This window comes from Phyllostomus hastatus, unplaced genomic scaffold (assembly GCF_019186645.2).
Source record: "Phyllostomus hastatus isolate PE091 unplaced genomic scaffold, TTU_PhHast_1.1 phas_contig_86, whole genome shotgun sequence".
In the NCBI taxonomy this organism is placed as follows: Eukaryota; Metazoa; Chordata; class Mammalia; order Chiroptera; family Phyllostomidae; genus Phyllostomus; species Phyllostomus hastatus.
The window spans coordinates 6,901,994-6,924,796 of record NW_025333977.1 but is presented as its reverse complement, the minus strand read 5'-3'; positions in this window follow the sequence as shown (position 1 = coordinate 6,924,796).

The following is a 22,803-nucleotide window of genomic DNA, read 5'->3' as shown; positions in this document are numbered from 1 at the left end:
CTTCTGCTGCCCCAACAGAAGACTGATCCTACTGTGAGAACACCCCTCCTGTAAGTCTCTCAAATACAGGCTGTTTCATCTTTAATAGCCCATGAGTCTTAGAATTAGGAGACGAAGGCTGTGCCTTTTTAAAAAATCACTCCACTCTAACTGTTCTTGAAAGATAATCAATGACAAGCTAGTTGAATTCAGTGGACAATTTCAGTGGTATTGGACCTTTTGTACCACTTTCTTAGAAATGTTCTTTTCCTTCGGGTTCCTTAACATTCCTATTACCTTTCTAATTTTTCCTTTTAGGACTGTTTTGTATATCTTCTGGCCATTTGTTAAATTTTGGTGTTATTTAGGAGTGCCTGCAAAGTACTGTCTTTTTATGTCATTTATAAAACTTTCTTGAGTGGCTTCAATGGCCAACTCCGTCCATGCCTTAAATGAAGCAAAGTCTCCTCCTGAGATCTGACCCATATGGTAACTTCATGAAGCCTTTCCAAATTTAAGTTAGAGTCAACAAGTTCTTTAAGTGTATTTCTTGTTTTTTTTTCTCCCCTCATCTCAATTAGAAATACCCAAATCCAACAGAGTTGGCTAAATCAAAAGCTGGCTTCCACACTTCTGCCCCCACTCAATCTCAAATCCTGTTGAACTTTTCTTCTACGTATTTCTGTGAGCTCTCTACTTATCTTTACATTACCACCATTGTAGTTCTGGTCAATACTGTCTAATTTCTAGATTAAGTCAAAGATTGGGCTCTTTTCCTTTTTTAAAAATCTATTAGAACTGAAAGAGAGATGCATCTGTTAGACTAAGTGTTCCCTATCCAAGGCCAGGCTTTCATGAAAAGGTAGTTGGGGAGTGGTGTCTGAGAGCAACACCAGGTGCTGGGTCACTGGCGGGGGAGAGACCTGATCCAGGGCGCTGTCTGGGTACCACCACCCTACTGAAGTGGGGGCTTATCACAGAAAAAAGTGCAGTTGAATCAAAAGGTAGAAGCTGAAGAATTTAGGGCTCAGGAAATTTTGTTTACGACACCCCTGAATGAGTGACAGCAAAGGATCATCCTTCTACTCATGTTAGGGAATCACTGTGGCCCAGGTGCCTGAGCAAGGAAATGAACAGAAAGTGGAGCACAGGGAAAACCAGGACAGTACCTCCACTGGGCTCACATTTCTGTAGCAGCCAGAGCGTCAGCATGTAGCAACACTAACACCAATTTCCTGACAGGGTCAGACAGCAGGACACTAGAAAGCCAAAAGGAGTGAATACCTGGTCAGGCTATAAATGAAACCTATCATATGCTATAAATGAAGCAATGATCAACAGCAAAGCAATGGTGGTGTAGGTGCTGCTCTCTGGGCCATAACAGTAGAAGCGTAGAGGCTGAGCTTCCCAGCTTGTGGCAAAAGTTCGCTGATGGGTTTTTGAGCCCCTCAGCCCTTGGGTGGGCTGCTCAGGGTTTGTGCAGCTGGAGCTCTTGGGACTGTTGCATTGGATCGTATATCCTAACGTTTATAGCAGCATTATTTTCCTTAGTGCAATGATGAGATAAATATTGGGAAGTTCTATGATCTAAGGAATCTCTAATCGTTGGGTAGATGAAGTGACATTTCTGTTCCCTCTGTATTACGTATTGACTGATGCCTCATGTAAAACAAAGGCTCATAGCTCGAAGGTTCCTCCTGCTACCTCAGTTGTTAGCTTCATGTATACGATATAGTCAGTTGTGTCTATTTCCAGTCCTGCTTGTATTTTACACCTTCACACAAAAATGAATGAATGAAATTGCCCCACCCAGAAAGAGGTTAAATTTTGTATCTTCATGTAGCTTGTATTTTAGTGGGGAGACAAACAATAAACACATGAGTTATTGTGGCTTTAATTAAATATCCAATAAAACAATGAACTATGAAATGTAAAAGGAAGAGTACTGTTATGAAATGAAATTTAATTTGGAAAACCTGATGAAGGAGAATTGTTTAAAAATTGTAGTTGAATTAGCTTTAAGCAAGAATCCTTACAAAGTTATGGGAAATTCTAATTCTAATTGTATATTTGGCTTGCTGCATAGAAATCTTTGTTTTCACTCTACATTAAAGAAAGTGAAACTGTGATGTATGACATGCATTATGGTGGTTTATAATAGTACATAAAATATAAGGGACCTCATTGGAGTGCTGTTAACCAGATCTCAAGTTTGCATTAAAAACTTGGGGGACTATGTGTGCACTTACATGTTTTCAATTAAAATACAATGTTTGAAACACATGTATGTTTTATTTTAATGATTTTGCAATCACTAAAAATTACTTAAGATTTTTTATTAATTGACAAACTTTATTAATTGCTTGGATAAGAGGCCTTTTATCCCAGTCCATTCAATCAATATTTATTGAGCATCAACTCTTTCAAAGCTCTATTTAGAGTACTGTGGGGATACAAAAAGGGACAAGAATCTCATTCTTAATGAGCTACTAGTTTGAATGAGATGAATGCAAATCATTCAAAGTAGAGAGTAATAAAAGAGACAATGGCTTTCAATGACCTGCCGCTCTTTAAAAACACTAATAAACATTGTCAAATATTTCTCAAAAACCATATTTTTAAAGATTTTATCTAAAAGTTATGAAAATCTGTATATTGTCTGAATTTGACTTGTCCACCGTTATTGCAAATCAATCTATCAGTAAAAATATAAATAATAGGCAGTACTAGAATGATTCTAAGATGTTAACAAATAAAACTTAATTGGGTCTTATATTTCATCTAATTAACTTGACACTTAGTCTATATGGAACTGACAATTCTTTTCTAAGTAATTAACCCAGGAAGAAATGACGCCGCTTCTAGTAACACTGAAATGAGATATTTGGGGTGGCCCATTTCCCTTGTGGTAGACCTGGAGCTAGGATCCAAGCCTCCTGATTCCGAATTTGAAAGACTTTTTCTCAAATAATTAATATTACTATAGATAATGACTAAATATACCAGGACCTGCTAAAATTAACTGCTGTGATTGGCAGTGAAATACAGAAGTTCCAAAGTCCTGAAACTGTGCTTGCAGAATTTTTTCCTTAGTGATGAGGAGAAAGTATTTTCTAGTAGCTGTTGAGTAGTCCTACAACCACTGGAGAAAGGAAAATACGTGTTTGTAGGCCTTTGGGAATAAGAATTGTTTTACATTGTGCTATTGTATTATTAAAAGTATGAATTATAGAGCTATTTCCAGGATGAGGTTATTTTCTCACTTGTCTCAGAGCCAGACTTACTGTGTTTGGGGTAGAAAATGGAGTGACAGTATTAATATTGGCTGGGTCAATTTGTCTCCTATGGCTATTTGTCCTCTACATTCTCTTTACTTCCAATCAAACTCGTGGATCTCTGAATTGAAACTATCGAGGGAGCCGATTCTATTGCTTTTCCTTCTCCCGCTTCAGGTTAGATTTGTCCCTTTCCTCACAATAGGTCAAACTGACTCATGTGAAACACTTACTGGAAACCCAAATGAACCTGTTTGTTTGTACCATCTTGTTAACAAATATGTACATGTGTTTGTGTGTGTGTATGTGTCTTTGTGATTCTGTATGTCTATCCATCCATCTGTACCCACATGTATATTTTTAAAATGTTTTACTACCCTGTCCATAGCTAATTACATTTCCTTTTTACTTTGGTCTGATCAATTTTGGAAAAGGTCTCTGTGAATAACCTCATAATATAATAGCCTTCGTTCTTAACTATCCTTCTATTTTAGTCCTATTAACATGTAGAAAAACTATATTTCTGTATGCAAATTGCATTTATTTTCCATATGTCATCACACTCCAATACGATCTTCATCAGGAGAAACACAGTGACTATCTCATTTTTTTTGAGCCTGAGGAATTAGACATGATAAACAACCAGTTGTCTTTCAGATATCTTTGATTATAAGGTAAGGGTTGCATTTATGAAACATTAAAACTTTTCCAAGTTTCCCAAATTATCTTATTTTTTATCCTAATTCACTGGCCATTCTCTTTTTTTTGTGGCAAAAAGATGGCTTACTAGTATGGATGTCTACCCCTGGGGTTCCAATTCCCCATCTCCCTCTGTCCTGCCATGGAAGAAGTCCAACTGTGTCCTCAGCAAGGTCAAAGCAAAGGAGAGTCTAGAATTTCTGCTTCATATTAAAGTTTAGTTCTGGAGCCCATGAGGTCTGCCACAGGTTTCAGTAGCTGTGAGATCCACATGGTCACATGCTCCCAGATGAGACAGGACATGCAAATGCACGGGGCAAGTGCAGGTTCCTGAGAGAGAGGGGGGAAGAGAGAGAGAGCGAGCTTCTTTGTTCTCCTGGGATTACATTAGTTTGGGTTTTTAATGGTCTACATGCTTTTTCAAAACGTCTAATTGACTCCCCAAGTTTTCATGGGCTTTTGATAAGTTTCCACCCCTTAGGTAGACTGACAGGCCTTTTTGGGTAAACACCTTCCTCTGCGTCCCCCAACAATCCACTACCAGAGGGGAGAAGGGAGGAGTGTTAATCCCCTTGGTGGAGAAATGCTATAATCCCCTGGGGTGTGAAGCTGTAGCTTCCTGGTTGATGTGGACCCTGGCCTTCGGGGTCCATGTGTTGTGGTTGCAACAAACAAATTCACACGGACTACAGAAGTCCCATGGAGAAAAAGGGATGGCATTACCACTCTCTAAAAGAGAGAGAGAGAGGGCCCTGACCCCTGCCTGGACAAGATTTTATTGCTTTTCTGGGTATATTACATGAAGGATGGTCCTCATTTACTATGCACAGGCTCGCTGTAGGTGATCACGTTTTACAGATACCAGAGGAAAGAATGTTGCTATTTACTTTAAGGAGAAGAATGTTTCAGATCAAGGGGAAAAGTGGTTGAACTGGTTACACTCCATATTTGGGAAGTTATTTTAGAGATATGCAATAAATATTTGCTGCCTTAATCCAGGGGGAGGGATTTTTAGCAAAAGCAAGTCTCATAGCAGCCCAGGTACAGTGCAGGCCTGATTCCCCATGGGAAAACCTATCCATAGGCTTGGGTCCTGTGTGTTGACTCACCCCCCACTGGCCTTTCCCAGTAGGGCTGGGCTACATTCCCCATACCACGTGGAACAGTTCCCTATACCTGGTAAAGAAAACAGGCTCATGCTCCCCAGTTTGTTAAGCTCGATGTCTAATTCTCTTTGCTTTCTTTCTTTTTTCATTTATTATTATTATTATTCAGGTACTGTTTTCTCCATCTTACCACCACCACTCCTTTTCCCCTAACCCATCCCCACTCCCATCCCTCATCATATCTCCCTTTGGCTTTGTCCATGTGTCCTTTACACAGCTTCCTTGATGACCCTTCCCCTTTTTCCCCCTGTTGTCCCCTCCCTGTCTGGTTATTGCCAGTTTGTTCTTAATTTCAATGTCTATGGTTATATTTTGCTTGCTTTGTTTTGTTGGTTAGGTTTCACTTATTGGTAAGATCATATGGTATTTGTCTTTCACCACCTGGCATAATTTCATGCTTATTTCATTAGCATAATGCTCTTCAGATGCATCATTGTGTTACGAAGGGTAGGAACTCCTTCTTTCTTTCTGCTGTGTAGTATTCCATTGTGCAAATGTACCACACTTTTTTGATCCATTCATTTACTGATGGGCGCTTAGGCTGCTTCCAGCACTTGGCTATTGTAAATTGTGCTGGGTATATTACATGAAGGATGGTCCTCATTTACTCTGCACAGGCTCACTGTAGGTGATCACGTTTTACAGATACCAGAGGAAAGAATGTTGCTATTTACTTTAAGGAGAAGAATGTTTCAGATCAAGGGGAAAAGTGGTTGAACTGGTTACACTCCATATTTGGGAAGTTATTTTAGAGAAATGCAATAAATATTTGCTGCCTTAATCCAGGGGGAGGGATTTTTAGCAAAAGCAAGTCTCATAGCAGCCCAGGTACAGTACAGGCCTGATTGAACATTGAGGTGCATAGGTTCTTCTGATTTGGTGTTTCAGGATTCTTAAGGTATATTCCCTATACCCTAAATGGAATTGCTGGGTCAAAAGGCACTTCCGTTTTCAGTTTTCTGAGAATATTCCATACTGTTTTCCAGAGTGGCTGCACCAGTCTGCATTCCCACCAACAGTGTATCAGGGTTCCCTTTACTCCACAACCTCGCCAGCACTTGTTTGTTGATTTGGTTATGATGGACATTCTGAACTGTGTGAAGTGGTATCTCATTGTGGTTTTAATTTGTATCTCTCTGATGGCTAGTGATGCTGAGCATCCTTTCATATGTCTCTGGGCCCTCTGTATGTCCTCCTTGGAGAAGTGTCTGTTCAGGTCCTTTGCCCATTTTTTTAAATTGGCTTGTTTGTCTTCATGGAGTGGAGTCATGTGAGTTCTTTATCTATTTTGGAGATCAAACCTTTGTCCAAGGTATCATTTGCAAATATATTTTCCAATATAGTTGGTTCCCTTTTCATTTTGCTGATGTTTTTTTAGCCATGCAGTAGCTTTTTATTTTGATGAAGTCCCATTTGTTTGTTTTTTTCCTTTTGTCCCTTGATCTAGGGGCCATATCAATGAAAATACTGCTGCGTGGAATATCTGAGATTTTCCAGCTTATATTTTCCTTTAGGAATTTGATGGTATAATAATGACTTATATTTAAGTATTTTATCAATTTTGAGTTTATTTTTATGTATGGTATAAGTTGGTAGTTGAGTTTCATTCTTTTTGTGTGTGTTTAGCTGTCCAGATCTCCCAACACCATTTGTTGAAGAGGCTATTTTTAGTCCATTTTATGCTCATGCCCCCTTTGTTGAATATTAATTGAACATAGTGACATGGGTTTGTTTCTGGGTGCTGTATTCTGTTCCATTGGTCTATGTGTCTATTCTTATGCCAGTACCAGACTGTTTCGATTGCTGTGGCCTTGTAATATTGATATCAGGTATTGTGATCCCTCCTACTTCGTTCTTCTTTCTCAGAATTGCTGTGGCTATATTTGGGGTAATTTATGGTTCCATATAAATTTTTGAAATATTTGTCCTATTTCTGTGAAACATGTCATTGGAATTTTAATAGGGGTTGCATTGAATCTATAAATTGCTTTGCGTGTATAGATATTTTGATGATGTTAATTCTTCCAGTCCATGAACACAGTAAATGCTTCTATTTGTTTGTGTCTTCCTTAATTTCTTCCATGTTGTGTAGTTTCTGAGTATAGGTCTTTTACCTCCTTGGTTAGGTTTATTCCTAGGAACTTTATTTTTCTTATTGCTATATATCAAATGGGATTTTTCCCCTGGTTTCTGTTTCTGATATTTTGTTGTTTGTGTACAGAAATGCCTTTGATTTCTAAATATTGACTTTGTACCCTGCTGGTCTGTCAAATTCACTTATTAGGTTGAGTGGTTTTTTGGTGGAGTCTATAGAAGTTTCTATGGACACTATCATGTCATCTACAAACAATGACAATTTTTTCTTTCTAATTTGGATGCCTTTTATTCTTATTTGCTTTCTTTATTAATAATTAGTTAAATACCAATGGTAACCCCCCCCCCCCAAAGACCTTAAACCTTAAGATCATACAAAGGTAAATGGGTGGAAGTCTAATTTTCTGTATCTGCTTCTTGCTGTCAAAGGAGGTAGTCCTGCCTATCCCCAGACTCAGAATTTCTTCCGATCTTCTAAAGGAAGAGAGGAGCAAAAAGGGAAAGAAAGTGTTCATGCAGGGAAAAGGGATTTTGCTAAGTCAGGTCAGTTGGCTCTCCCTGGGAGGTGGTATACCCAATGTCTAGAGGATGATGTTGTCTAAGGGATGGCACTGTTGGAGAAGTTGGCATCTTTGCTGTATTCAAGGGGTGACAAATTTGACAAGAAGGTTAAACAGCATAGTTAAAAAATGAGGAGAATTATAGCAAGTCAAAGTCTGGTGATAGGTAGGAACTAGGTGAAAGAGGAAGGGACTAACTTGATGTGTCCCAGATTAAGTTACTGGAGTGGCTTCCCCGAGTAAGGTGTATCACACCTGTATGAAGTCCTTCTATTTACCATGCTTAACCCAAATTAGGCTGAGGGGAATATTTTAAGATTTTCTCTCCTGAAGAACTGTGGGCCTTTTCTGTCTGAACCATTAGGGTAGAAAAAGAAAAGCAGTTTCAAGCAAAGCCGATTGGCAGCTCCATATTTCATAGACTCAACCATCTGTCTTTGCTGATTGTTCCTTCTCTCAAAGGCTTTTAAAGTTCCCAGGTCCATGTCCACGACTCATCCTGTACATCCTGCTGGTGATCTCATTTATCTCCATGGTTTTGAATGTCATCTTTAAGATTTTTTTAATTGAATTTATTGGGGTGACATTGGTTCCTATCCCTACTCTATCTAGAATTCTAGACTGATATAACCAACTGGTTACTCAACATTTCTACCTAATATCGAAGAGGCATCTCAAACTTGACTTGGCTCAAGCTCTTATCTCACTTTCCTGTTCCCCCAACCCTGCTCCTCACTCATCTTTCTCATTTCAGTAAATACCGTGCTGCATGTCTCTTCTAAGTGACTTAAGTTAAAAACTCAAGTTATTTTTGATCCTTCTCTTTTCCTCATCATCATTATCTGATCATTTGGACACAATTTCCTTGCTGGTGATCTTGTTTTGGCACTTGCAACCCTACCATCCTTTCTCTGTGTTGATTCAGAGTGATCATGTCACACTTGTTTTCAAATCTCTTAGTTAAAATTCACTCCTTATCCTGATTTATCAAGCTTACTTAGATCCTGCCTATTCTTTATTCCTTTGATTAATTTCATGCTGCTTTCTTTATTGCACACCATACTTTAACCACAGTAGACTTAATATTTAAACCAATTTCTGCTGTACAGCCATCATACAAGAGTGGTGTTCTTCTTGATATTTATGCCTGTTTCTGATATTCAGATCTAAGCATAAATATCACTTTTCAAAGTATCACTCCCAAACTAAATAAAGTAGAGCACCCTTTAGCATTGTCTAATTTAAATAATTGCATAGTGCAAGTCAATAGTTAATACTTTTTCTCATTGACTGTTTCTTTCACCCATGCTTCAAAGTTTATATATCTCATGGGTGTAGATATTTGTCATCAGTGTCAGGGGCTTAGTAAATATTCTATCTATCTATCTATTTATCTATCTATCATCTATCTATATTATCAATAAATAAATGAAAGGTGTGTTGATCCAGGTGAATTACAACCTTTAAGGAACATCTATCATTTTACATTTTCTAAAAATGGTAACTTTCTTTTAGTCTCCATTTGTGAAGAATTTAATTTTATGATTCATAAAATAACTGTAAAGTTATGAATGTCTAAAGTATTTCAATTTAAGTAATCCAATTTTGTCATTTTATTGATTTGTTTTGTTAGAAAAATACACACAAAGTAATACATCTAAGATAAAATACATTTAAAATTACCACTGGACCCAGGTTCCTTTAAAAATCTTTTAATATTTTACACTTTTTTATAGTTACTGGACAGAGTCCACATATTGCATTATATTTTTGTAAAATATGGTTTTTTACTGAAGAAGCATAATTAATTTGAGTAGTTTAAATAGAAAGTTAGCATATTGTTTTTCATTTTCTGGAATAATTCCTCTGTGAGCTTGAGTGGCTAATTAAAAGACTGTGCCAAAGTTTAGCAACTGAATAACTATCAAAAACACCCACCAACACATTTCTGCTCTTTTTTTGTGTGTGTGTATTTTAACAGGCTCTTTCAATGACAAAGAAATCTGTATTAATGTGTATGTAGAAGTAACATTAACGAAGAATAGAATAACATTGAAAATAGCCTTACCTAAGAATAAGGGTGGTTTACAAAAGAGATTATAGATGCAGATTAGAAATATAACACTCTTAAAGCTAATGGCTGGATACTTACAAAATACATTCATCAAATGAATGTACATTTCCGGTCGTCTCTAACAGTGATGCTTCCATTAGAAGCGTATTCATTTACCAAGTTTAAGGTGTCACTAATCACTTTATATTTATCATTTGATATAAAGCAACCTATTCTCTCCCCATAGTCATGTTCATTTAATTGTAAATTTATGCATATACAAGTTTAATCAATTGTGTTTGGATGATTTTGGTTTCTGTATGAGATTACTGACACAAGCAATTGGCTTTTCATGTGGAAGTTTTAGGGCTCAACCACTATGATATCTGACTAAGCAACAGAGTGAGAGCCCAAACACTTTCATGCACAGACTGTGTATATGGGTATAATCACAGGCAGAGCGGACTTACACAAAAGGTGAGCTGAAGATCTCCATCAGGATCTTTTGCATGTGTTCTTCCCCTCCAGGTGCCCATCCTCACTGGACACTCTGGTTCAAGGTCTAAAGTGAGAGTCCAATATTATGTATGGTCTTGATACCTGGTGAAATTGGGAGGACTCATTTGGCTTACCTCCAAGTTCCCACCTTACTCTGCTCTTATTGAATGAGGTCCTCTAGCCAAGCAGATCTCCTCATTAAGGAAACCGGGCAAAGTTCCTGCTTATCCATGAGTAGTAGGTTTCAGTTCCCTACCAGCCTGTGAAATCATTCAAACAAGCCAATCACATCCTTCCACAGGAACTGGGGGCACCATGCTCTCTTGATACTGCAGAGCCTACCTCCCACAACCCCTCTTCTTTACTCTGTCCCTGGGTGCTGTCCTGTGTGGCCCTCCATGGCATGCAGTGTCTTCCTCCCTCTGTGCTGTGACTAGTAAACTGCTTTCCACCTCAACTGTCCAGTGTCAGGAGGCATGTGTTTAACCATACCCATTGCCCTAAGGCAGGGGGTGAATTGGAGGTGTTCAGAACAGATGATGCTCCCTTGACCCACACCCTAGTTGTTCTCTTTGACCCTTCCCAAATGTGTTGCTGTCCAGCGTCCTTGGACATCTTGCTATGTCACTGCTAACCTAGCACTGTACTTGGAGATAGGCCCTTCTTGTATCTGTCCCTGAGGATCACACAATGGCATGTGGCTGGTAACACAGACTCATCTGGTTTCATATGCACCAATGTACTTTAACTGACTTTCTCTAAGTGCAATGATCACAGATTAAAAACAAAACCAAACAAATCCCAAGGCATTAAATAAGTTGGGCAGGGCTAGAAAGTGGTAGAGATACGGTTAGAGCTTATATATCTGTCTAAATCCAGATCTGGGATCTTGAAAAGCACCCGCCCTGCAGTTCATGTTCATGTACATGCATGTGTGAATGTTCACACTAGTCAAGCGTGGCACACTGACGTGCAGCCCCACCGCTTTCTGGTGTGCAGTCTTGCACCAACTACCTGGTCTCTCTTGTGTTCTTTTTAGAGGTTTGTTATAAGGATTTAATATATTTAATAAGCAAATCTGTTTTACATTTTATTGTATTTTGTTCGCATCAGTTGCTATATATTCCACAGCAATAATTTTCATGAAAACAGTTTCCTTAATGATACAAAGAGGAAACATTGGGGGTTTATTTTAATAAAATTATATCTTATAAAAGATTTTAAGAAAAATAACTATTATCTTAAGAATATTTGATCTCTTATTAACACTCACCAAAAACCTGACAAAGGATGGATTCCCGCCCCCCACCACACACTTTGCATCATTACTTGATGGACTTGCTCTGGTTTATCGCTCTGTTATTCCAACACCAAGCTGACATTTTCTATGACAAGCCTTATTAATTTCCAGAATTATTCATTCTGGCAGCATACGTTAAGAATGCATCGTGTTAGAAAGGGGCATGGGGTGGGATGGAGGAAAACGGAAGTGGATTGCATATTTTAACAGATTAAAGTGGAAAACATTATGCAACAGCACCAGAGGAAACCTCATGAATTTGAATAATAAATGGGAAAGGTTCTTGAGATCTTCAGAATATTAGCTTCTCTGTAATAGGGCTTGAGACTTGGAAGGGACCCTAACAGGTCATTTGGCATTGCCTTCTCTTCAACAGAGCCTCAACTAAAGCAGTTCAGACAGAAGTAAAAATACATTTAAAATTCTCTGTAGGAGGACATTCATCAAACTGTTCTTATGGGACACTTATCCTTGGGGATGTCATGTGCGGAAGTCAAGTTTCTGATGCTACCGAAATAGTGTGGTGTTCCTGGAATGTGGCTGATGAATGCCTGTTAGATACAAAGCAAAAAAAGGTCTGGTAATAAATGCAACTCTGGTATTTTCTGTGTGTGTGTTGTATGTGTGTGTGTACACATGCCTGATCCTAATAGAGCCTGTATCTCTAAGACAGAGATCTTCTTATTTTATTTAAATTTTTTCTATTTATTGACCCTCCCCAACACACACACGAGTTGTTCTACTTATGCACTAATTGTTGTTTCTTGTGTGCCCTCACCAGAGATCCCTTAACTCAGGTGGATTAGCAGACCAGAATGACGCTCCAACTGACAGAGAACCCAGTCAGGGTGACAGAGATCTTCTTAAACAAACATATTTTGGAAATCCAAGGATTTTCTTTCTACACATAGATTTTCATGGCGGCAAAGATATGACATAGACCGCAAATTACTGTTTGTGTCTTAACCAGTTCCCCTCCCCTGTGGCTTTTTGTAAAAAATGTAATCATGTCTACAATGGTTAGTAAATAATACCGATAGTTATTTAAATTCTTTTGACTTCGGTTTCCTCATTTGTAAAGTGGTGATAATAACAGTATCTCTTTTTATCAGAGGGTTATTTTAATGATTAAATTAGATAATTGTCATAAAATACTTATTACTGATACCATACCTGGCACCTAAGAAGTGCTCAATAAACATTAGTTACTGTTTTTATTATTATTCTGAGTGTTCGAAGTCTGGATGGCCCAGAAGACTGGTAAGGTGAATCCCATCTTTTCTCTATCTTTGTGTGGAAGCAGAGCAGCCCTTAGCTAGTGGAATGGGTGTTACAACAGCCGGAGATGTTTCTGTACATACTTTAAGCAGGGTATACCGTGTATACACTTGAGAAAGTCAGCCCAGGAGCTGAGGGCTGACAAGCCTGGTTCTTGGGGACTTACACACTGCCTTCAAGTCAAAATGAAATCATTCATTTGTTCAACATTCAGCAGAGTGTAGCATGAGAAGCCCTAATGAATTGGCCATAGTAACAGGCATTAACTGATCTGTTTGAAATAAATCTATTCTGCAATATAACTGCAGGGAGCACAAGATCAAGTTGTAAAAGGATATATGATATTTTTTCAAATATTTCAGCTTGGCAAGTGCTTTTTCCATTCTTTGAGACAGACAGATATAGTTTGGTTCCCAAAGGAGAGTGTTATTTATTCATTTATTTACACACTTACTGAATCTTCTCAAAACTCAAACACTTTGAAGGTTTTTTTTTTTTTTTTTGGTCTACCATGTCTATACTCCTTAATTTTCTTTTTTTTTTTTTAAGATTTTATTTATTTATTTTTAGAGAGGGAAGGGAGGGAGATAGAGAGAGAGAGATAGAGAAACATCAATGTGCGGTTGCTGGGGGTTATGGCCTGCAACCCAGGCATGTACCCTGGCTGGGAATCGAACCTGGGACACTTTGGTTCCCAGCCCGTGCTCAATCCACTGAGCTACACCAGCCAGGGCTTAATTTTCTTAACAAATATGTTTTAGTTAACCCAGGCTGCCATAACAAAATACCAGAGACGGAATGGTTTACACAACAGAAATTTACTTTCTCACAGTTCTGGATGCTGATGTTCGATCAGAGTGCCAGCATGGTCAAGTTCTGGTGGGGGCTCGTTTCCCGGCCGGTACGCTTCCATTTTTTTGCTGTGTCCTCCCATGATGGGGCAAGCTGTCTGCGACCTTTTTTATAAGGGTGCTAATCTCATCAGACCAGGGTCTTGCCCTCCTGTCTTAAATACTTTCCAAAGGCCCCATCTCCAAATATGATAACACGCTGGAGGCAAGGACCTTAATATATGAATTTTTGCTAAACACAGACAGACATTCAGCTTGTACCAGTATCTTTTTTATTTTTAATTCTCACCCAAGGAACTGCTTACTGATTTTCGAGAAAAAGAAAGGGAAGGAAAGAGAAAGGGAGTGAATATCAATGTGAGAAACATCAACTGGTTGCGTCTCATACGTGCCCCAATCGGGACCAAACCCACAACCCAGGCATGTGCCTTGTCTGGGAATGAAACCCATGACCTTTCAGTTACTGGACGACATTCCAACCAACTAAGCCACACCAGCCAGGGCCTACCAATATCTTCATATAATGAGATAGAAACATGTGTTTCATAAATAGGCAATACCACAAGCAATTGGAAACAGTCCAGTATAAATCTATTCGTGTACTTTTGTTATATATTACAGTTTATAACCCTTTTTATTGTGACAATAAATTAGAATGTTGAAAGTGCTACTATATTGGCTTTGGGTAAACAGTTTAAGTTTTCCACAAGGAAAATTTACCATCAGTAACAATTTGCCAGTGACTTCCATCCTTTAATTTGAATATCTAATATTCAATCTTCCTTTCATCTTCATTTCTAAAATTATATTAGATGCTGCTTCCTTAATAATAGTGAAAGTTAAAGCACCACAGGTCCCACGCCATTACTGAACATGCCTCCTAACAGTCTCTTGTTATTTTTTGTGTAGATGACAGCAAGCAAGCAAGCGTGTTGTACCTGGTGTTTCTGGTCTTTCTCCAGCCTAGTACCAACACAGCAGCTAAATCTCCCTCCCTCCTTCCCTTCCTTTTTCTCTTTTTTCATTTCCTTTTTCCTTCTTTATTTTATTCTTTCATCATTGAAAAAAATAACTTTTTGTTTTTCTTAAAAGTGACATGTAATGTTATTTTATTAATGTTCCTAATGGTTTTTCTCACCATCCCTGAAAATAGAGTACACAACCTGTCTCACTGATCTTGTGGTCATCGCTTTGGCCAATGAAATGTAAGGGAAAGGGATCTACGCCAGGCCTCTTCTGAACATTTAAGGGCCATTCTGTGGTTTTCTGAGTATTTTTTTCTTTGTCATGTGGAGCATATATTGTAGGTAGCTGATTTTTTTTTTCAGTTTATGTTCTGGAATTTGGAAAAGAACCGTAGTAAACCCAGCCTAACTAAATTAGAAATAAAGGTTTATTGTTGTTATGTACTGATAATTTGGGATTCTTTGTAACCTCAGCATCACCTAGAGAAACTGACTAACACATACCCAAGTGATCTATGAATTTGCTTTGTTTATGTAGGGGGCAAATGATACAGACAATGGAAACAAGATATAAAAGCCTTTTGCCTGCACTCCCTTCTTATTCCCTCCATGGGCATCTACTGCCAGCTGCTTGAAGTCCATTATTTCTGGCCTCCTTTCCATGCCTGTGTGCACAGTGACACATAATTATACAACTTGAATAGTCCACTTCTGTTTCATCTAGGATGCTTTTGCTATATGTAACAAAAAAAATCTTTTGAGACTTTACATAAAATTAATGTCCACGTGGATAAAAGAACTAAACATTAAAAATTATGAAGTAAGTAGAAATTCACATACACATGTATACAATTCACCACATGTCTTTTTCATTTCTGCATTTTTCTGTATCAGTTTTTATTCTGGACATTCTTTACAGGCAGTTTGTATAGCAACCAATGTCCCTTGGGGTTGAAAATAGGTAAGTTTTCTGTCTAGGAAAATAAAGGCAATATCTCTTCCAGTACAAATATTGGGCAAGTTTGCTTGCAGCCTTCCTTATAAGATGGGAGATTTACAAGATCGGAAATGCTCAGGGATGCTCCACTGTATGTGTAGCATTCATCTAGGCACTGAGCCAATGAGAACCCACGAGAACATGAAGCCTGTTGCCTCCGATGCTGTGAGTAATAAAGTCCTCTGTCTCTGATCCAGGAGTCTCATGTCTTCTGCCAGCAATAATGAAACTGTGTCAGAATACATTACTTTTCCGGTAGGTTAAAGTCTCAGACTCTTCACAGCTCTGGAATATATCTATATCTACTACTATATTATCAATATCAATGACCTATGCATCAATCAATCAACTTATGTGTACCTAGAAATACAACTGAGCAATTGGCTTTGGCAGTGGAGATAAGCTTTCTAAGTCAGATACACATTTCATATGGAGAAAGAGGCCATGTAATGCTCTCATGCACCTTTTTATATACACATGCCCATGTTTGTCTACATGAATTCTTCAGTGGTTCTCCAGCACCTTCATGATGATGATAAGGTTTTTTTGTTGTTGTTGTTTTGTAGTAACATACATAAGCATGTGTTTCTTTTCCTGATCTTGGTGCTTTTTAGCACTTGGTTGACCTATTCTTCCACTGTTGGCTTATGGATCTCTCAACTGCTGTTGATAAATAGTGGTGACTTCACTCTATAGTTCATCCAGGGAAGGGCGGAGGTGGCTTGGTGGAGCTGACACCACTTCTGTAGTAGTACCTCTAAGTCTGTCATCACTTCCTCGGGCCACCTTGCCTTATTCTTTTCCTTCAGACTGAACACACTGGATGACCCTATAGGTAATACAGAGCCTGCAACCAATGGCCACAAAGCTCTCAGAATGTTAGTACGTCAGCTGAGGAGCAAAGATAGACACAGTATAGACTTGGTAGTCTTCTGTATTATGAAAGTGAAAATTTTTTAGACTGAAGTCTAAGACTCTTTTACCAATTTTTCCTTCTTCAGCCATTCATTTAAATCCATCATGCTGGGGCTCTCATTTCCTCCCTCAGGTACTTCACTTCTCTCACAAGAGGAAGAGATTACATCTTAAGTCTTGCAAATTTGGGTGACACTTTAAGATTCAGCCAAATGCTAATGGATCTTTCCCTTGATCAAGCCCTAAAGGGTGTAGGATGGTGTCTTAGTCCTTTCATGCTGTTATAACAAAAATAGTTAAGCCTGGGTGGCTAATAACAGAAATTTATTCCTTGCAGTTCCGGAGGCTGGGGAGTCCATGGTGCCTGGTCATGGCCTTCTTCCTCATTCACAGGTGGCTGGCTATCTGTTTGCTGTGTCCTCACCTGTCAGAAGGAGGCAAGGGAGCCCTCTGGGGTCTCTCATAACAGCACTGATCCCATTTGTGAGGTTTTGCCCTCATGAACTAATCACCTCCCAATAAACCACCTCTTAATAACATAACACTGAGTGAGGGAGGAGATAGTCAGGAAGGAGGAAACTCTGGGGATGCCCCAGGGCTAAGATAAAGGACAACAATACCATACAGGACCGAGACCCTTTCTGGAAAAGCGCTGAATCATGGTGAATAATGAATGCACCTGCTCAGAGGATGCTACATGACCCCTGCTTCATTATAATAGCATTATAATAAATTAACATTGTGTGACCCCCTTCCCTGGTGGCCAATCAAGGAAAATCATGGGAGACCACATGCACAGTAGCTGTAAAGTAATATAACTACTTGTACATGCACAATAAAACTCTGCCAAAACTAGCCAGGAAATATCCTCCCTAGAAGAACAAAATCCCTCCAGCCCCTGAGGTCAGTCTCTGATCGGAGTTGGCCCACTCCTGCATTCTGTGGAGTGTACCATTGCTTAATAAACCTGCTCTCTCTCTGCTATAATCTCTCTGTGTGTTTGGTTCAATTCTTTGTCCGTGATCACCAAGAACCTGGTTATCTGTGCCCACCTGTGACATGAAGGTTAAGATTTCAACACATAAATTCAGGGGAGACACGAACATTCAGACTATAGGAAATGGGAAGTGGCATTAACACCAGTTCTATGTGCCTCTAGAGAGTGATAGTCTTTATTGGGTTACCTAAGATGCACACATAGCACATCAAGGTGAAAGTTCACAAGGGAAAAAAATTAAGAAAAATTTGTTTTTTCTTACTAGCCTGGCTTTGATGTTTTCCTGTTTGGAACAATAGATTTTACCATTATTCAGATTAAGAAGAATTTTGCTTTTCCTTGACCCATACAAGCCATGCTTGCATTATCAGAAACCATACTTACTGTAAGTAAATGTCCCTTTCGCTCTGTCTTTTTTTTTCTATTGAGGTGTGATGGTGCCAGTTCTCATTAGAGTCTTTTATTCTTATATAAGATAAAAGTTCCACTTCATCCTATTGCACTTAGGTTCTTATTTAATCAAGTTTACAATTTGTCCTTTGACAACCCTGTTAATTTAATTTTCTGCCATTTTTATACAGGCCCTCTCAAGTTCCAGCTATTTGGAACTCCTAAAAGTTCCTTACTGTAAGCTCTTGATCTTCTTCATTTTCTTGAAGATCCACTCAAATAAAATCTTGGAAGACATTTAAAAATAAACAGATGAAAACAGAGTTGCTTTTGTGGAAACAAGGAGTGACCCCAGCACTTTATGTAGCTATTTTCTTCCATACCCAATTCATAGGCTGTCACGTTCCTACTGAACTTTGTCTGTGTATCTCCCACTCCTTCATACAGCCAGAGCCTTGGCTCACATCAACGTTTTCATTATTGTGGGCCTTTTCTAACCTGCATCTTCTCTGCAATGTCACAGCGGTCCAATGGTGATCTACCATAGTACATCATGCTGTTCTATGAGAGCGGGTTATCTTTCACTAATGCATCATCAGATACTGCTTGCATGCAGAAATTACTTATTTTGTTTTCCTTGGGCCTAGTATAGTACTTGAGACATGGTAGGCATAAATAAATATTGAATGAATTAGTGGATAATAAGAGTTTTTAAAATACCACTTTATGCCTTAAAACATATGTCCTTTGTGTGTTAGCTTTACTCTACAAATACAATCAACTCTTGATTCTCCAACATCATGGAAGAAGAGGAATACAGTGCATAGCATTAAGGTACTTTGATTTGGAATTAGGATTCACTCCTATTCTTAGTGAGTAATTATCTTTGATTTTTCTGGACAGTTGCAATATTTTGTCCAAAGTACTTGGCAACTCAGAAAGAACTTGTACACTGTCTAGGTGTGCTGTTTGTATCCTCTTTAAAACAAGTCATCTCTGAGTATTTTGCCTGGACTCTGACAATTTTCCCAGAGAAATAATCATTTGTTACAAGTTATATTTTCACTTAGTAGTGTATCCTGTGTTTGTGTGCAATTGTGTGTGTTTGTGCTCAATTACAGTCTGGGGCAGAAAGTATGTATGGTTTAAGCTGTGTAGACTATTTACAGAGCAAATTTACAGAGAAATAGATATGCTCAATAAAGAATTTGCATGTATACCCATACATGTTTCTATATATGAATATGCATATATAATATATATGTATACAGGGTAGGGCAAAAGTAGGTCAATTGTTGTTTGGAAAACAATATAATTATTAAATAATAACACAAGAATAAACTCTTGTACACTCACAATTGTAAATCTACTTTCATCTCACCTGTATTTAATGTACATAATGTATAAGTAATTTTTGTTATGAGGCACTGCTGTTGATTAAATCGGTACTCCCGATTCATTTGTTGAGGCCCTAGCCCTCAATGCAATGGTATTTGGAGGTGGAGCCTTTGGGAGCGGGTTAGGTTTAGATGAGGTCCTGATGGTGCAGCCCTCATGATCACTTTCATGTTTTTATAAGAAGAGACATCAGAGAGCAGTCTCTCTCTATGTCTCTCTGTCTCTCTGTCTCTCTCTCTCTCTCTGCTATGTGAAGAGGCAGCAAGAAGACAGCCATGTGCAAGTCAGGAAAAAAGCCTTCACCACAACCAGACCATGCTTGCACTCTGATCTTGAGCTTCCCAGTTTCCAGAGCTATGAGAAGTAAATGTTGTTTCAGCCACCCAGGTATTTTCGTATGATAGCCGGGCTAAGACAGGCACATTGTCTACTCAGTCTCCGTGTGATAACCCAACCAGTTGTGCCTAATTTGAACTCCAAATGCCACTTACTATGATATTTGAAACAAAAATTATTTTCTGCTAATCTCATTTCACATTTGCATCACACTAAACGATCAGCTTTTATAACCTAGCAATGGCTTGTGCTTGATATCTGTAGTACTAAGGATGAATGAGAGTTGTCTTGGGTATCCCGACCAGCACCCAGTCCTCTCATATCCACTTAAGAGGAGATAAATGGGCTGTCCGTACACGGCGTGAAACCAGCCCTCTCTTCACTATTTCTCTTCGTCAAAGAAGAATTTATGTTGTCTCGCCACCTCTGATTCTCAGTTCTTTCTCTCACTGCATTGTTTATCTATTCACATTGCTTCTGTGATTGCTGTTTTCTCTCCACCCAAATTTGTCTTTGTTATTTCCATCCTACAAAGAAATCAGCTAAAAATGACCGTCATTATTGGTATGTTTAAATTGAGAGGTTCAGGGTAACGGATGAGGATTACAACACAGCCAATGACATCTACCTGGATATGGTAAATACCTCATGTTGCTTCATGTCTTTCTGCTTAGTGCACTTTCAACAGGGGCCCTTCTCTAACAATCCACCCCAATTGTCGAGGTCTTTCTTTCTAACTTCTGCCAAGGTACCTCTCTCAAACCCCACATTTTTTATTCTTCAGAATAAGTTTACTTTCGATCTTTATGTTATATTAGACCCTGAGATTAACTTTGTAAATTGAAGACGATCCATTAATAACCTTCCAAAATAAAGTTGTCTTCCACCTCTGAAATAAATGCTGCTTTTACCTGGAGTGTAAGCACAATGTATTAAAACAATGACAGTGATAGATAGGTTCCTGAAACCACAGATAGTACCAAACCCTATATATACTGCACCATTTTTTTCTTATAAAAACATACCTTTTCTTTTTTATATGAAAAATGGAGGCATTTATTGAAGAAAATACAAGATACAAGAAACATTGTACATAGGACCATGATGCCTCAGCTCTCATTAAAGTAGGCGCCTTGGGACCTCACATAGTTCTCCCAGTCATCATCAGCTGCCCCGTCATATTTTCCTGAATCTCACTGAAGTTCTGAAATCTCTTCCCTTTCACAGGTGATTTAGCTTTGAGAAAAGCCAGCAGTCAGGGCTCATGCCTGCATTGCGGGCCAGGTGTCTGCTGGGAGGCACACAAGAGGCAACCACACATCGATGTTCCTCTCTTTCTCAATCCCTTCCTCTCTCTCTAAAAATAAATAAAATGAAATCATACCTTTTCACTTGAAGCACTTTATGGCTGCTGTTTGGGATATTCAAATTGCCAGCATCACTACTCAAGTGCTCTGGGGCCTTTATTAAGTAAAATTAGGGTTATTTGAACACAAGCCCTGTGATACCATGACAGTCCACCTAGTAAAAACCAAGATGGTTACTAAGTGACTAAGTGGCAGGTAGTATATACAGCATGGATATGCTGGAAAAAAGGATGATGCAGGCCCAGGATGAGAGACAGTAGGATGGCATGAGATTTCATCGTGCTATTCAGAATAGCACACAATTTAAAACTATGAATGGTTTATTTCTGGAATGTTCCATTTAATATTTTTGGACCATGGTTAACTCTAGATAACTCAAACCTTGGAAAGTGAAACTGTGGATAAGGGAGGACTGACTCTCTTTATAGATAGGCGTGTGTGTGTATTTCTTTCTTGCATATGTGGAGGTTCTGGCCTTTCTAGGAGAAATGTTCATTCAGGTAATAACCATTTCTTTATAATTTTCTGACTTGTGTGTATGCACGTCTATTTATTATTCACACATATAAAGATATGTATGTTAATGTTTATCCACAGTAAGAACGTTTTTCAAGCTGAATAAAATATCAAAAACTCAATGTGTACCAGGGAATTTAATAGAAAAACTCTAAGAAATAATAATTTTGCTTGAAGAATTACACACAAATTAAAAGATATATTGTCATGCTCAATTTTGCCTTTCCTATGAAAAAGCATTTTTATACAAATGCATTACTAAGATAGATGATTTTCCTGTGTGTCCAATTTATATCTGAATTATCTGTTTTAATTTACACAATAGTTCCAGAATTATAACTAATTGAAGCAAGTGGCCCTATTCTATTTTATACTGCAAAATAATCATTTATTCAATTTATTCCATGTATATATGTTTGGAAATTGATCATGTATAAATCCAAATTAAAGAAATAATTTGACACATCTTTAACTTAAAATATGGAAACCTAAAAAGCTTTAAATAAATTTTAATTAATGTAATATTTAGCTAATTATCTTTTTTTAAATTTTACTATATTTTATTATTTATTTATTTGGTTGTTTATTTATTAATATGTTATTTATTTATTTTTAGAGAGGGAAGGGAGGGAGAAAGAGAGAGAGAGAGAGAAACATCAATGTGCAGTTGCTGGGGGTTGTGGCCTGCAACCCAGGCATGTACCCTGACTGGGAATCGAACCTGCGACACTTTGGTTCCCAACTCATTCTCAATCCACTGAGCTACGCCAGCCAGACCTTATTTTTTATTTTTCTTTAATTACAGTTGTCCCACATTTTCCCCCATTGTTCTCTCCTGTCCTGCACTCCCTCTCTGCTCCCATAGTCTGTTATTATCTTTATAGTAATTATTTTCCTGGAGTAAAATTGAATCAGTGATAGAATTACCCATCCATCCTTTCCTCTCTCCTGCCCAAGTTTTTTAGTTTAAATAACTATCAGTTAAAACATGACAACTTTTTCTGTTATTATATTTATAGTCCTATTGATGGAGATTCATTTTATTTACAGAATCACATTGATTTTGCAAGTTCCTAAAAGGCTGTTGGAAAGAACGGTAATGGAATGGATGGATGTGTTGTCTTGTAGATCAATCAGTGAGAATTTCATGGATTGTAAAGTGAGGACAA